The sequence below is a fragment of the Haemorhous mexicanus genome, chromosome 5, assembly GCF_027477595.1.
Source record: "Haemorhous mexicanus isolate bHaeMex1 chromosome 5, bHaeMex1.pri, whole genome shotgun sequence".
In the NCBI taxonomy this organism is placed as follows: domain Eukaryota; kingdom Metazoa; phylum Chordata; class Aves; order Passeriformes; family Fringillidae; genus Haemorhous; species Haemorhous mexicanus.
In genome coordinates this window covers 7808730-7817223 of record NC_082345.1, presented here as the reverse complement: position 1 = coordinate 7817223, position 8494 = coordinate 7808730, and the positions used below count along the sequence as shown (strand labels likewise).

The 8494-nt window shown below is 43.6% G+C and overlaps 1 long non-coding RNA gene across 2 annotated transcripts in view; it reads left to right on the top strand.

Annotated features, from left to right (window-relative positions):
• Positions 1-4562: 4562 nt before the first annotated feature.
• Positions 4563-8494, top strand: part of LOC132327054 (uncharacterized) — a 31382-nt gene continuing 27450 nt past the window's right edge. For both annotated transcript variants that reach the window (XR_009486429.1, XR_009486430.1), the window contains exon 1: positions 4563-4971. This is a non-coding gene — a long non-coding RNA (uncharacterized LOC132327054). The remainder of the gene's footprint in view (positions 4972-8494) is intronic.

Genomic DNA, 8494 nt, shown 5'->3' with positions numbered 1-8494 from the left:
CACTGCTATGATCAGCATACTTATAGAAACCCTCACTGTGAAATAAACCAGGCGATTCTGCTTCTTTTACTTGCAGAGGTAATTTCTAGCAAGCCTCCACAAAATAATGAATATGTAAGAAACAATTTTATATTCCTTTAAGCTAGTCCTCATCAACAAAACATCCCCCAAGTATTACAAGCTAAAGATTAAAAAAACACCTTCTTTAGATAAATAGCATCATTAGGAGCAATACTGCCGAGAACTCTGAAATTTCTCAGTGAGGAGTGTTCAGCAGTTTGTGAACCCTCAACTAAGATTTTACTTGCACTGTACCGTGTAGCTGCTATAGGCCTCTAAAAACTACTTTGAAGAAATTAATTTTAGCTATCACCAAGCCATATGCTCCTAAATTCCTTTCTTAATCTACACAGTTCACTAAAATATTCTCTAGTTACTTTGAGCATGATCAGCCAATAAATACTGCTTTACTTCTTAAAGTTATGAGTTGTATTTCAGTTTATGTTGCCATAAAACACTTCTAATGCAATGCCAATACGGAGATGTTTTTGATACAATGCTGTCAATGGCCTGATTTTAAAATTATTTTTGCATAAGTCACTAGGTATTTTTAAATTATCTTGGGTTTTTTTTGAAGGGGGGGTTATTTAGTTGGTTTTTTTTGTTTGTTTTTTTTCAGAGAAAACCCCTGAACTTATTTGTATTTGGTCTGTTATTTACTTTAAATCCTAGACATAAAAAAAATCAACAGGAATAGATTAAAATATTTTACACAAGCCTCCCATTTTTTCCAGTGTGCAGAAAAAGCATTTTGGTTTAGAAATACATATGAAAGGACTAGTTTCCTCATAAAGTGTCCTAAAATATATTTTTTTCAGATACTTTAATTTCCTCATAGATTAGTCTATACAAAGAATTGAAAATACCCATTATTGTAAGTCTGGCAATTTCACAGTAGTAATAAATCCTAAGTGTTTAACTATCTGTCAAATTGCGCCCAACTCAGTACATCTCTATCCACATGCTACTTTGGTCTATAAATGGCATTACTCTAATATTTAAGTATTCTACTTAAAATAAATTCCTTCATTAACACCCGAAGAGAAAGACAGTGGGAGTGTGCATGAGCATGTGCCAGGTCGCATACATAAAAGATAAAAAGAAAATACACTTTTGGCACTTATGGACCTTTAAAGGCCTTGAAAAACATTATTTTTTAAATATATGATAAAAATGGTAATTAGAAAGTAAACCTGAACAATTCCACGTATCAAAAAATTTAAACATGAATGATGAAAATATTTACGTTCAAATTCACGTTGCTAAGAAAATCAGGAAATGTAATTGTGATGAGATACAATCATTGAAGAGCATCAGATAGTTACCTGCAAAGCCAGGAGTTGAGCAATGCCACCAGGTCCCTTCTCTTGTATGTGTCCCTACAAATAAACCCCATGCACTGGCTGGTGGCTACGTTACAGCTGCTCTGCACAGGGATGCTTAATAATGCTTCACACAGACTGAAATATTAAATAAATGTAAAAAACTTGCACCGCCCAACTTTGTTTCTTCTCTTAAGCTCCCTTCTATTTTTATTTTTTAGAAGGGTAGGGGGAAGCGCCATTCAGGAAAGCAGTTATATTGTGCTCAATGAAGGCAGGACTGGCACAAGTCCTAGAACATTTGCATTCAGAAATAAAAGCTGTGATCGACCTTTGTCTGCTAAGAAAATGAAGCTTGCTGGTTTTAAACAGGCTAGCGAAGGGAGGGGCAGACTCGATAGAGAGGGAGAAGAGAACCTAAAAAACAGCAACAATAGCAAATATTAGTCTATCACATCCTTAATAGGCAGCAAAGCGATCCTCCCGAATGAGCCTGGACCTCGCCGGGCTGATAACGCACTCCTGGTTAATCATAAATTATCAGGCAGACGCGAGCCAATGTGCCGATCCCCACGTAGTTCCCGAAACTTGATTTTCCCACTTGGCATCCCCTGCGCTCCGGCGGGAGCAGCTTACCCTGGCAGGGCGGGACGGCGGCCCGCGAGCCGCCGATGGATGCGGCGCTGGGTGTTCCCCTCGCAGCTCCGCAGTCCCCGGGAAGGCGGGCGGGAGGCTCCGGGCGAGGCGGCGCATCTGCGCGGCCGGGCAGGCCCGGGAGGCGGCCTCGCCCCGCGCCCGCACCGGCCCCGCCGGCAACAATGGGCGGCTGCGAGGGGTGGCAGGGACGGCGGCGAAGGGAAGGGAGCAGAGCAGGCAGAAGGGAAGGGAGAAGAGAGGGGAGGGAGCGAGGGAGGGAGCGAGGGGGGAGAGACGGAGGGAAAGAGGAGAGGAGGGGAAAAAAGAGAAGCGTGTTAAGCTTGTCTGGTAGTTAACAAGTCTTGAATGAAGAATGTTAGCAAACAGACAAACAGCATGTCTGATGCATGCTAATAGTCCTGGCTTCACCACTGACAGTATGAATAATTCAGTAGAAAGGAGGGAAAAGAAGAAGCGGGGGGGGGGGGGGGGGGGGGGAAGAGGGATAAAAAAAAAAGGCATCCTCCCTTCACGCTCCCAAACGTCTGCAGAGGAGACGGGAATAAAAAGTGTGCCGCAACTTTCTCCTTCCCACCCATCGCACAGAAAATATTCAGCAAAAAGGCCGGTCGGGCACCAGCCCTTTCGCCAGCCCAGTCTCTCGGAGATTTTCGATTCCTATTTTTGTTGCCTATTAATTTCCCCCCCACCCCGCCCCAACCCCCCTCCCTCTTTACCGCCTATTTTACTTCTTTTGTCTGGGAGCTGGCACCTGTCCCAGAGACGGCATTTTACTGCACATCCCCTTTTCCCTCCTCAGCAGAGAAAAGGGGGGGGTGGGGGGGGAAAGGTCTGCAAGGACGAAACAGCCTGTGCACCCCCTGCCCCCCCAGATATCCCCCCCATATTTCCTTTTCAGCCACGGTCCAATTACAAGGGGTTTGGAGGGATATCACACGCCCTATTTCACATGGTGCAGATACCTACAGCCATTAAAAATATATTTCTACGAAAGAGAAAGAGAAAGAGAAAGGCAGAGAAAGCAAGAGGCTCGTTCCCTGAGCAGCACTGTGCACTGGGACTCTGGGGAGGAAAATCACCAGCAAAAGCCCTCATCCTCAGAGCACACAAACCTGCAAAGCCCGAGTCATAGCTCAGGCAAAGGAATCCATTTCCTTAACAGAGGGAAAAGGGAGTGAGGGAAAGGGATGAGCAGAGGGGCGAGCCCTCGGCGCTTTGCCCTCTGCATTGGGATGTACAGCGCAGGAGAGGCGAGAACCAGCCCCGCTCGGGAACGCTGGGAGAGGAAAGGAGGGCTCAGGCAAGCAGAAGAAAAAGAAGATCCTATTTGCAGCATTTTTAAAAGTTCTGCTCTGGCAAAGGCCGTCTGAAGGGGAGGCCCTTGCAGCAAGAATGCGAGCAGCAGCCGCCTTTCCAGAGTCCAGCCTCCTCCTTGTGAGCGACTGGAGCAGTCTGGCGGAGGAGGAGGAGGAGGAGGAGGACGACGACGACGTGAGCCAGCGAAACGCAGCGGGCTGGAGCTGATGATGAAAGCGGCACGGCCCTGCGCGGACAGGCTCCTTTCCATCCCCCGCAGCCACGGGCACACGGACACGCACCGAGCCCGGCTCTGCTGCGACCCCCGCCGGGTCGGGGGCTGCGATGGGGACGGCGCCGCCGGGAGGGGACCCGGCAGAGAGGCAGCGATGGGAGGAAAGGCGCTGCGCTGGAATGTAAATGCACCCACGCTATGGCAATATGCTTGACAGGGCAGTGCGGCTAATGAAGCTTTTAATTGGGGGAGGTGGGGGTGTATGTGTGGGGGGGTGGTTTCTACGGAAATATCTCCCGGGATTAAACGGAGAGAAGAGGCTCCTCTCTGCAGTCACACACCTACACTGCTCTGCGTAACACAGCAGTCCGTAAGGACCACGAACTACAGCACACACACACACACACACACACACACGCATAAAACCAACCCCAACCTACCGAGCTGAAAATGGCTATTTGAAAAAGTAAATACTGTATGTGACAGAAAAACTTTGCGATTTTGTTTTCTCATGCCCTTACTTCCAAACCAGCTGCACAGCCAAGCTCAGGCTGCTTGGCCCTTATAACTCTCTTGGCACCGAGTCAAAAGCTGATAAGCATTTGGGCGAGACAGCTCAACTGCTGTGCTGGAAGAAAAACAGCTGCCATGATTGCTGTTTGATTGAGAGCGCTCGCACACACTCACAAAAAACATACCAGGCTGCAAGGACGGGCCACAAATGCCTGAGGATTCAGCTTCAGAAGATCAACATACATTTCCTTGAAAAAAAAAAGAAAAAAATTATATAGTTTTGCCTCCAAACACCCTCCCCTTCTTTAAAGAAAACGTGCTGCGTCGACTTGCTTTTCTTCTTCCCATCCCCCTCCATAACCTCAAGCAAACTCAAGGAATTGTGCCAAAAGTCCCGTTGCTAGTTACCAAGTGCATTTTTTTAAACGTCCCTTTGATACTTCTTTCCCTCCTGCTTGCCATGGAATATGCAAGTAAGATAATCTTTCAATTACTTACAAGAAGTAATTAAAAAAGAACTTCTAGTTCAGCGTTCCTTTCCCTCTTTCTCTCTTAAGGGGCAAGAGGAGGGAAGCGAGGGGGAGAAGAATGTTTTTTCTCTTTGCCGAGTCCAACATTTGGCTTTTTCCATTTGTGGCAGATCACTGTAACGCTATTGTAAAACAACTTCCTGCCCCTTTTGGCTCACGTTCCAGAAGCTGCTAGGCTAAGTTCATAGCACAAACTTTTTTCCCCCTTGCCGAAGAAGATAGACAAAAAAAAAATTCCTGCAAATTATTTTCCCCCTTTTCTGGCTCATGGACTCACAAGGTGAATTTATTGCAGCTCTTTAAGAATATTACACAAGAGACGTCGGTATCCCAGCTGGATAATTCATAAGATGAAAAGGTGGGGTCATTATAAATATATGTCTGTGTGTGTCTGTGTGTGCCTGCATTTTAATTCTGTCATTTTGAATTGTTAAGTCTCAGTACCATCAGGTGGATAATGAGCTAAGCTGCTTCATCTGCCGTACTAATTTGTATATCTATCATAGCACAGATCATTGGCTCAGTACATACAGCCTCCTACTTTCCAATTGCTTTTGTGCTCTAAGGTGACCTGCATCTCTCTCATCTCCCTCCTCTCCTCTAAATGCTCAGCCTCATGAAAATACCCAGTGGAAGCTCCTGAACCCTTCCTGCTAGAAATGGGAGACGTTGCAGTCTCTCTGCTATAAACCAAAAATGAAAACTAAGGCCTCCACAAGTTGCTCTCTCACGGTCTCTCCCTCCCTCCCTCCCTCTCCCTCTGTTTCTCTCATAGCAACAGCATTTCTTGGTGCGCCTGCTTTGGCATACATCAGCATTTCCACCGTCCAAGTGTCCTTTTGCGTCACATCTCGCCATTTCATTCAGCCAATGAAATCTCCTTCTTGCAATAAAAATATATAGACTTTTTCTGTTATTGGTATATTCAAAATTTTTTCATGTGCTTTCCTAACAAAAAACGTTGTCAAGCATTTGATTTGCCCTGAACTGGGGGGGGGAGGGGGGCGGGGGGGTCGGGGGGGGGAGGGTGGAGAGGGGGAGGAGACTGTACAAGATTCAACCTTGAAGAATCTTCTTTGTGGAAAATATGTTACCATAAGAAAAAAGGGATCAGATAGTTACTTAAAGAAAGTCATAGTTGACCCTCTCACTTACTATTCATTCTGCTTATGCTATCATTGCTTTCCTGATGTACTTTTAAAGCAGCTAGGCAGCTTCAACTGATTGGAAAAGTCAATACCATGTGTATTGAAGTTTATAAAATATTCTTGAGGAAAAACAATATATTAATTGATATTTTATTCCACTAAATATTGATCATGAGGTGATAGAAAAAACTGCAATGTGAAAAGAAAACCCATAGACATATGTCTCTATGCCATCCAAAGCGGCTGCTCTCCAATGCACTATCCTGCAAAATGGAGCGGAGGGTTTCCCACTCGGAGGCTCTTTCCAAAGAGCATTTCCTCCTTCCATTACCTCCCAAGTGCAGCATTTCAGTACCCAGCTGTGGCAGAGATGGTGACAAAGGCTCTGTCCCACGGCCCAGGTACCCCAGCTCACAGGCAGCGGCAGAGCTGCAGGCGCTGTGCCTGGTACGGGCAGCCCTGCCTGGGCTGCAGCAGCAGCCTGGCCCTGGAGCCCAGCTCCAGCCCCTGCTCCAGCTCCAGCCCCAGCTCCTGTCCCAGCCCCAGCTCCTGCCTGCCAGCAGCGAGCCCTGCTCTCAAAGTGCTCAAATCAGCCAAGTCCAGAGGGCACGGGGTACCACATGTGGCTTTCTTCGAGCCCCAACGACTCCTGCCGTGGCAAATTTAGGGAACCTCTGTTACCCATTTCCATCCAGCCTCAGATCTCCAGAAAATGCTCAACCAGCAGCATTCTGAGGAGAATACACATTTCTTCTGTAAGCAAAATATATGTTTTATGGTTTTCCCTTACCAACTTTTTTTTTTTTAATGGTGTGAAACCACAAAATGTTTCTAATATTTATTTTTAGGGAATTATAGTAAAAGCATACTAGAGATTATCAGGACAGAGTTGACAAGATATTTAAACAGTAACTTTCCCACAAATATTTATTTCGGTAAAATGACACCTAGTAATTCTGACCTCTTCTAATAACTGGTCTCTATTGCATATAGACTGTGGATGCAGAGGATGTGCATACATTCTGGGTGGTTAAAAAGTAAAAGCAAGCAAAATTTCTGGATAACAGCCTTAGCAGCAGATAGCCATCACATTCAGCGAAAACTCTTATAATTTTTGTTTTAAAATAATGGCATGACATTCCTGATAGTATTTATTTTAACAGAATATCCACAAATGAGAATGTTAACCCTGCACAGAAAAAAAGAGATTACGAGTGACAGTGCAGTCAACAACTTTTAATGCCAATGAAATATAAAAGACAGACCTATTTTTTAGGGAAGGATCGGACTTACATAGACAAATTGCTTAGTTCAGAGTGTTTTACTTGTATTTAATCAGCTTTCTAAATGACTTTCCCCCTTGTTTCTCAGATATGATTTTTAGCTCCCTATTTATTTTTCTACTTTCTATATAAAACATAGGTCCTCCTCTTCTTTACTCTCCATACCTGCCCCTTCCTTTCTTATTTTCTGTTAATGTGAAAAGAGCTGAGGTTCATCCCTTCTTTTGCCTGCTCCTAATGGGGATAATTCTGGTGCATTTGGGGGGTTAAAAGTGCCTTGCCTTTACACAATTGTGGCTCATATTCATCCACCCAAAGCTACCCTTCCTCAAGGAGACACATAAATGCATTCTGTCACCACAGTTGTGAAGTAAGGTTGAAAGTTGTCTAACTTTAAGTTACCACAGAACTAAAAAATTTAGGGATTCAGGAAACAGGAAAACAACTACCTCAAGTCCAACTTGTAAGCTTCACTTAAAAGAAATGGAATTCCAAAAAGGGAGGTGGAAGAATTATTTTAAGATTCATCATCCCTGAATAAATTCAAATTATGCAAACAGTAGTAAGCTAGTATTTTCACACCACAGATTATACTATTACAGAATTTTATATCTCCTTCCTTTTCCTTTATCTCAAGTTCTGTTTATTGGAAACTCATTATAAATACTCCTGCTGAACACTAATTAATTTCCTCATATTTTAACTCAGAGTGGCATCTCTCGTTCTTTCCTCTCAGTTTGGTATGACAGAGACATCCACACTGAGTTCACCTCTAAACAGATCATGATTTTTACTCTCCAGATAATACAGCTCATTTGCAATATGGGGTGGTTTGTAATCTAACAGCCTTCAGGAATATTTAATAAAAGAAGATCAGGTGCATTCTTAGGTTGTTTTTTTTTAAAATGATCCAATAAACATATTTCCTTTTTTTTAAAAGTTATCCAGAAAAGTGTAAATTCCTCCTTTTTTATTTTATTGTATCATTAAAATAATTCCAGGGTTTTTTTTATAAAAAAATCACCAATAATAATTTAATTTAACATTTAGACAGCTTTTGTTTTTAGAGCTACTCTCTAGGAATTAAGAATAAAAATAATTAAAATCTATCTAGAAAAGCAAAGCAGTCTTGTGCACCATTTCCTGAAAGGACCAGTCTGGGGATTACAGGGGTGCATACTTCAGAGGAAGGACAGCAATTACACACAGTGCCATTGTGCAGGTCACTTAGGAAAGTTCTATTTATTGCTGGATAACTTGCATTAATACCAATGGATCAGTGGCCTACTAAATTATGGGGGAAAAACACTGAAATACCAAATAGGCAATTCTGAAATGATCTAAACAGTAAAAGCAAGCTGAATGAGGATGTATTTCTACACCCTTCCCTTCAAAACATAATGAAGCATTTTGCAAAAACACTTCCTCCAGTACACTGTACTTTAACAAT